General features: G+C 38.8%; 1 pseudogene; it reads left to right on the forward strand.

The window, feature by feature from the left end:
• Positions 1–240: 240 nt before the first annotated feature.
• Positions 241–3213, forward strand: LOC143625167 (putative pentatricopeptide repeat-containing protein At3g15200 pseudogene; annotated as a pseudogene).
• The last annotated feature ends 4501 nt before the right edge of the window (positions 3214–7714 follow it).

Consider the following 7714-nt stretch of genomic DNA (forward strand, 5'->3'; position numbering starts at 1 on the left):
CCTATACTTTATAATTTAGTATATTTAGGCTTAAATTTATAAGGTAAAAGACGTGGTGTTACAGAACGTTTAGAAACAAAATAGGGGAACATGCTATGTTTAAGATTGCCAAAACCAGGGAGCGTAGAAGGCAAGATCTAGGGCATGTGAAGTTCATAAAGGATACAGATGGGCATGTACTGGTCAAGGAGCAAGATATCAAGCTAAGATGGCAAACCTACTTTCACAATCTTTTTAACAATGAGAGAGCTTACTAAGAAGAATATGACAACACAACCTTACAACGACAAAAACCGAATAACTACTACTGCCGACAGATCACACGGGAAGAGGTGCAAGCTGCACTTAGGAGGATGGGAAGGGCTAAGGCGGGTGGCCCAGACAACATACCCATCGAGGTGTGGAAGTGTCTGGGAGAGGAAGGAGTCATGTGGTTAACTACTTTATTCAATATTATCCTCAAATCTGGTAAGATGCCAGACCAGTGGAGGAGCAGCGTTGTAGTTCCTATCTATAAGAACAAAGGCGACGCCCAATGTTGTGGTAACTACCGAGGAATCAAACTACTAAGCCATACTATGAAGCTATGGGAAAGAGTGATTGAGGTTAGACTTAGACGGGAAACTCAGGTTACGGTGAACCAATCTGGCTTCATGCCGGGGCGTTCCACCACAGAGGCAATAAACCTTATAAGAAGATTGATGGAAAAGTATAGGGAGAAGAAGCGTGACCTACATATGGTGTTTATTGACCTAGAAAAGGCCTACGACAGCGTGCCACGACAAGTACTTTGGGAGTTCTTGGAGGGTAGAGGAGTTCCGAGGAAATATATAGAAATAATTATGGATATGTATACCAGGAGTGCAACAAGTGTCCGTGCGCCCGTGGGGGATACTGATTTCTTCCCCGTAGAGGTAGGCCTGCACCAGGGGTCTTCGTTGAGTCCGTTTCTTTTTGCAGTAGTCTTGGATGAGTTGTCAAAGTCGATTCAGGGGACGCTCCCGTGGTGCATGATGTTCGCAGACGATATTGTATTACTTGCTGAGAGAAAACAAGACCTAAACAAGAAGCTAGAGGAGTGGCGAACAACCTTAGAAACAAAAGGTTTGAGGATTAGTCGCTCTAAGACGGAGTACCTCCACTGTGATTTTGGTGGAGTAAATGACAATGAGGACGCCCAGATCACCATTGAAGGGCAAGTGGTTCCGCATGTAACGAAGTTCAAGTATCTGGGATCATTTGTCCAGAGCGACGGGGAATTAGACAGTGATGTGACCCATCGAGTTCAAGTAGGATGGTGTAGATGGAAAGCAGCCACAAGTATATTATGCGACAAGAGTTTCCCAACTAAACTAAAGGGAAAATTTTACAGGGTAGCAATTAGACCTGCAATGCTATATGAAATGGATTGTTGGGCCATCAAGAAGGCACAAGTGCGGAAGATGGAGGTAGCAGAGATGAGAATGTTACGCTGGATGTGTGGGCACACAAGGTTAGACCGAATAACAAACGTTGTGTTTCGAGAGAGATTAGGGGTAGCTAACATATCAGACAAGATAAGAGAGTGGAGATTGAGATGGTTTGGACATGTGAAGAGAAGACAGACGATGAATCCGGTTAGATCAGTAGAAAACATTACTATAGAGGGGAGGAGGGGTAAAGGACAACCTAAATTGACTTGGGATGAGAGGATTAGGCATCCTCTGATAAACCTAAATCTCTCCGAGGACATGGTTGAGGATAGAAATTCTTGAAGAAGTAGAATTAAAGTTAAGGATTTTAGGGAGAAATGAAGAGAAAGGAATACCTTAGGGGCTTCTATTTACCTTATTTTTGGGCACACACCATTATGGTATTTTCTTTTCATATATATATATATATAATCATTTTTACTACATGCTATTATCAACTATATTGTTGTTGAACTTTGATTCCCTTTTATATTGCCACATACATATGTTTTCTAGAGCTGAGGGTCTCTCTGAAAGCCACCTCTTTATCCCATTGGATAGAGGTACGATGTGCCTACATTCCACCCTCCCCAGACCCTACTTATAGCTTTGCTATTGGTGGGACTCCACTGGGTATGATTGATTGATTGATTGATTGATTTCATTTAAACTCAAAATAATTACAATAAAGTGGCAGGTAAACGATCAACAAGGTGCATCACAACACCTTTTGAAAAGCAAAGCTAATCATACTGAACAACGAAGATTTTGGACTTAGAAGCCGAAAAGTACCATGCACGATTCATTGAACCCTACCCAGAAAATTCACAGCTTCCGAGACCATAAAACCAGATATATAAAAAACAAACGAAATAAATGATTTTCTAAGCCATTGAGATTTTTTATAAAAGAATCAAGTTCGGGCTTGAACTTGATTTAATCGCATTTCAGACGCTTTTAATATCGTTATGTCGGTACAAGCATGTAGAGGCGGCCGAGTTTTTATTTCATTCGAAAATGCACGAGTTTGAGTTTGAGTTCGAACATAATATTTAGACCATGTATATTATACTCAACGGGTGGTGCGTGTTGGGTAGTTTACGTGAAGCGAAAAGGTTTTGGAATGATATTATTACGTCGAAATATAAACCGGATGTGTTTACTTATGGTATCTTTATTAATTCGTTAACTAAGGCTGGTAAGATCAGCACCGCGGTTAAGTTGTTTCAAGCCATGTGGGATAAAGGGTGCACCCCGGATGTGACTATATGTAACTACATTATCGACTGGTTATGTTTCAAGAAACGGATACCCGAAGCACTTGAAATATTTAAGGAAATGAACGAAAAAGACTGTTCTCCGAATGTTGTTATGTATAACTCTTTGATCAAACACTTATGCAAGATTCAAAATAATGGTAAAAGTGAACGAGCTTTTGAACGAGATGGTTCAAAAGGGGGGCGACTGTGCACCGAACGCTAGGACGTACAGGTACTTGTTAATCGCTGCGAAGAAGGCGGATGAAGTTGAGAAAATATTGGAAAGTATGAAAAGAAATGGTTGTGAGATGATGGGGGATACTTATAACTTGTAGTTGAGGCTGTTTATGGGGGTGGGGAGATGATAAATGGGTCGGGCCCGGATCAGAGGTCGTACACGGTTATGGTGCATAGGCTTTTATGAGATGGGGAGGTTAGAGGAGGCTATGGTGTATTATAAGGAGACTAGTTTAAGCCCGTGTATTACACGAGTAATTAATTAAAATTTTAAATATTAGCTATTAAGTGAAATACAATCAACAAAATGATCATATATTGTTAATATGATTACAATTCACATTAAAATTACATAACTAAAATTACACAAATATGATATAAATAAGTAAAACCTTTCTTGTACACTACATTTGTGATTGTATTGGTCGGTGTACATTATTTATCAAAAATCAAAATCTTTAGTCCATTTTTGCTTGTAACTCTAAATAAGGTAACATACATGTCTGCTTATAACTCTTCCATGTGACAAATAAGGTTCTTCATGTATATACCAACCCTAGATAAATGATAATGTATCCATGAAACTAACAAAAAAAATATATTCATGCACATAAAAATATATATTAAAAGGTCATAATTTTTGTTCAAAAGAAGCCAAAACTTGTTATAGAATCTTGGAGCAAGACAGAAAATAACCAACAAATACGAATGTAGTGTTCAGTTCATGTGTACGATATAATTTGGTTTCGAGTCGTGTTCGGGTTAGCTCGACCTACCAATCCAAGAACACGAGTACACTAACCGTGAAACAATTTTAAAAAAAATATTTAAAACAATATTTTGTCGGCTATTGAATCTGAATATATATGATAAAGCTTCGGGTCATCTTCAGGTTCGTTGGGCCAACCAACCTAGGAACACGAGTGCACGAACCGTGCTGTAGTATTTTCTATAAAACAAAAAAAATTAATAAATAAAGAAAACAAAAGAAATCCAAGTGATACTTTGGTGCCAGTTGTGTTTTAGTTTTGAAAGGTTGATATAGTAAAGTTGCATCAATTACCATCATCTGGTGTTATTTGGTCATTTTTTCGGACCGTAATACATCTTACGCGGCTATTGAATATGAAAATATATTAAAAAGTCAAAACTTTTGTTCAAAAGAAGCCAAAACTTGTTATAGAATTTTGGTGCAAAACAGAAAATAACCAACAAATACGAATGTCGTGTTCAGTTCATGTGTACGATATAATTTGGTTTCGAGTCGTATTCGGATTAGCTGGACCTACCAACTCAAGAACACGAGTACACGAACTGTGAAACAATTTAAAAAAGCATTCAAAACAATATTTCGTCGGCTATTGAATCTGAATATATAATAAGGTTTCGGTCATGTTTGGATTAGCTGGACCTACCAGCCCAGGAACACGAGTACATTAACCGTGCTGCAATATTTTTTAAAAAACAAAAAATAAAGAAAGAAAGAAAACAAAAGAAATCCAAGTGATACATTGGTGCCGGTTGTGCTTTAGTTTTGAAATGTTGATATAGTAAAGTTGCATCAATTACCACCATCTAGTGTTATTTGGTCATCTTTTCGGAACCGTAATACATCTTACGCGGCTATTGAATCTTAAAATATATTAATAAGTCAAACTTTTGTTCAAAAGAAGCCAAAACTTGTTATAGAATCTTGGAGCAAAACAGAAAATAACCAACAAATACGAATGTCATGTTCAGTTCATGTGTACGATATAATTTGGTTTCGAGTCGTGTTCGGGTTAGCTGGACCTACCAACCCAAGAACACGAGTACACTAACCGTGAAAAAATTTAAAAAAAACATTTAAAACAATATTTTATCGGCTATTAAATCTGAATATATATGATAAAGCTTCGGGTCGTCTTTGGGTTAGTTGGTCCTACCAACCTAGGAACACGAGTTCACGAACCGTGCTGCAATATTTTCTAAAAACAAAAAAAATAATAAATAAAGAATACAAAAGAAATCCAAGTGATACTTTGGTGCCAGTTGTGTTTTAGTTTTGAAAGGTTGACATAGTAAAGTTGCATGAATTACCACAATTGGGTGCTATTTGGTCATTTTTTCGGAACCGTAATACATCTTACGCGGCTATTGAATATGAAAATATATTAAAAAGTCAAAACTTTTGTTCAAAAGAAGCCAAAACTTGTTATAGAATTTTGGTGCAAAAACAGAAAATAACCAACAAATACGAATGTCGTTGTCACACCCCCATTCTAGGCCTAGGAGTATGAACCATAGTTGGTACCATATTTGTAAATAAATCAGAGTTACGGTTATTAGCGGAAGTCTTATAAAAATATAAGGATCGATATTATAAATATGTACAATACAAAAGACGAGACGAAAGTCTCGTTTGGTTTTACTTGTTTATATGTTTTACGAAACCACCATGTTTTAATATTTACATAAAAGTTATCCGAGCCATCAGATACTTGAGCTTCTTTGTCCGTCAAGCTCTACTCATGATTACCTGCAAAATATAAATAAAATACGTCAGCAACGAATGCTCGTGAATATGTTGACGCTTAAAATATTTTCTTTACTTGATTACCCCTCGAGACTACATAAGCCTCGGCCCATCTTGGCTTAGGAATAATCAAGTTTAAACAATCATCATAAACTCGAGTCTCTGCACTAGGTCACCTCAGCGAAACACCGCAGCGTTTATGACATAACTTAGGTACTACAAATATACACATGGCCATTCCCCACTCGGATGCAACTTAGGTTCGGCCCATCGTGGCTGGAGGTCATGACCAAGCGTGGTGCGATGTGCCCACCTCGTTCCACATATGAAAGGATCCAGACAAACGTATACCATAGCCTGAGGGCTGGCTTATACTCTTATTTATAATGTTTTTAGAGACACATAGCCTCATGTAAAGTTTTTCATATAATCAAGTTGACTCGTTTGAAGACAAGTTTGTAAAAAGTGGGGCGTATTCACCTTTTCAATGGGATCGGCTTCCAACACCGTCCGTTAATCTTTCTTCGCTATCTCGCACCTATAGTACGAGTATAACATTCATTAGTCGGATACTCGATCCGGCTTAAGACCTTTAGTCTTATTTATCTCGATGAACCTTTAGTTCATTTTCTCTTTTACTTTAAAACCTTTAGTTAAAAATTAATCTTTATAAACCTTTAGTTTATTTATAAACCCGACGTTTCTTCTTCTTTAAGAAACGTATTCTTTTCTTTATTATTTAAGTACACTCATTATACTTTAAATAATATATTTCATAACAAAGAATAATCTTATATATATCAATTCATAAATATATATTTTATCTTTTCTTTTATTTATTTTCTTTGTTATATCTTTTCTTTGATTATCGAGAATAACTTCGACTTAGGGTATTAAACCCTTTCAATATTTTATTATTATTTTGGTCGGGCATTATGCCTACCTTAGTCGGCTTAGTATTCCCTTCTTACTCGGGCAGCACTTCGACTCTTTTCTTCTTATCAACACACGCTCGATCAATATTTGACACGTTTATTGAGACACCAACACCCTTGGCACGCACTTCGAGGTATTCGTCTGGGACAGCACCTCCTTCTTGATTATGATGTTGTCGGGAATTGGCACGTTTATCGAGGTATAGCACAATTATCAAGGGATCGGGACACTGTTTTCGAGGCGGATCGAGGGCACACTTTACGAGGTAGTGAGAGAGTCTAGAGAGAGAGTATGTGTGTGAAAATTTGATGTGCTTGCCCATGAGCCCCTAGTAGTTTACCAGATAAATTGATAAGCCGGGCATTCCCGGCCCACCAAGCAAAACAAGGAACCTTAAGCACTTGTACAATGCTTCACTTGAATTCGAAGTTCGTAGTTACTTCGACTGGATGAATCGTAGCAATGGAATAGTAAAATGACCGCCCGTAACCCAATAGTCCGTTTTAGGGATTGGCGACTTACCCATTCAGTGACTTTGGAGAACACCCGGATTTGAACTGGGGAAAAAGGATTTGCAGTCCCCCGCATTACCACTCGGCCATGCCGCGCGTTTGTTTTGGGTACAAAATGTCACGGGTTCAAATCCTAATCAAACCCGAAGCTGCCTATTTATATGCTGAAATTGGACCCCATCGCGGTACGCGATGGGCTCCTTGGCTCCCCAATCGCGTACCGCGATATAGGGTTGATGAGTCACAGGGTAGGCCTGCCACGTGTCAACACGTGGCAGGCACCGCCACACGTGTCAACACGTGGTGACACGTGGTGACACGTGGCAACAAGCGTTGCCACCGTGTGCCACGTGGCACACGTGTCAATCTGTGTCAGACACCCCATCGCGGTACGCGATGGGTGTCTTTCTTGACCCTATCGCGTAGCGCGATGGGTCAGTGTAGGTTCCCAGCCGGATCTACACGGAATATCTCGTTCTACGTAGGTGCGGAATCCATACGTAATACGTTACGAGCGTAGAAGACGATACGAGTTAACACGATCGAACACACGTAACAATAAGCAAAGACACATTGTATATTGCAACCGGAAACACGTGATCTCAATCACTGATTACTGGACTCGTTACACGTAAACTGAATACTTGTTACAAAATCAGCCGTAACTTAGACTTTATATTCACGACAACTTCGCCTGGCATGTTCAGGCGAAGTTGTCCCTAACTTCGCTTGTCTAACAAGTTCGCCTATATCAGCGAACTTGTTAGCTAACTTCGCTTAATACAAAAACTAATCCAAACGACT

This window comes from Bidens hawaiensis, unplaced genomic scaffold, assembly GCF_021521415.1.
Source record: "Bidens hawaiensis isolate Kalapana, Puna unplaced genomic scaffold, B.hawaiensis_p1.1 tig00000458_1, whole genome shotgun sequence".
Taxonomy (NCBI): domain Eukaryota; kingdom Viridiplantae; phylum Streptophyta; class Magnoliopsida; order Asterales; family Asteraceae; genus Bidens; species Bidens hawaiensis.